Below are 691 nucleotides of genomic sequence, written 5' to 3'. Positions count from 1 at the left end.
AAAAAAATCCCTCATTTTAAATTTTGTCCTTAATCCAAAGCTTGTCAAGTTTTCTTCAAGCTATACTTGAAGTTGAAAAGACAAGCTGTTTCTAAATATTTTGAAATTATTCTGAATACATTTTTTTTTTTCTCAATTCTCAGTTTCTTATATCTAAAGCACTCAGATGTCAACAGTTATGTAGATACTAAAGGATATACTGTTAGTGGGCTCGTGACTTTTGCGAGATCATATGTCTCAAAATACAATCAAATAAAAGTAAAAAGTAGTTATTTCAGTATGTCTTGCTCTTTGTACTAGTACAAAATTTAGAGGGAACTTAAATCCAAACCTCATTATGACACTGCCTATGTTAGATACTGACACTGATTTTTACTTCATTGCAAAACACACAGCAGACCAGAACGGTCCTCTGTGAAATCTGAAATGATTTGAAGGCATGATCAGAGTGATGGAACATGTGGACAGTCTCATGGGCATCAAAATAAGAAGGTAATACACGATCATTGTGGAGACATGTTATGTTGCTGCATTGAACCATATTGTTTTATGACTGTAACAGAGAGAACGAGCAGAATGTTCAAAATGAAATCCTGCCTTCATGGTAATCCTTGCTGATCTCAAGATACTTGGCTATAAACAATGGGACAACATGTCGTTTTGTTTTCCAGTTCACATATTACCAAAACAT

This window comes from Meleagris gallopavo, chromosome 1 (assembly GCF_000146605.3).
Source record: "Meleagris gallopavo isolate NT-WF06-2002-E0010 breed Aviagen turkey brand Nicholas breeding stock chromosome 1, Turkey_5.1, whole genome shotgun sequence".
Taxonomy (NCBI): domain Eukaryota; kingdom Metazoa; phylum Chordata; class Aves; order Galliformes; family Phasianidae; genus Meleagris; species Meleagris gallopavo.
This window is presented reverse-complemented; position numbering follows the sequence as displayed.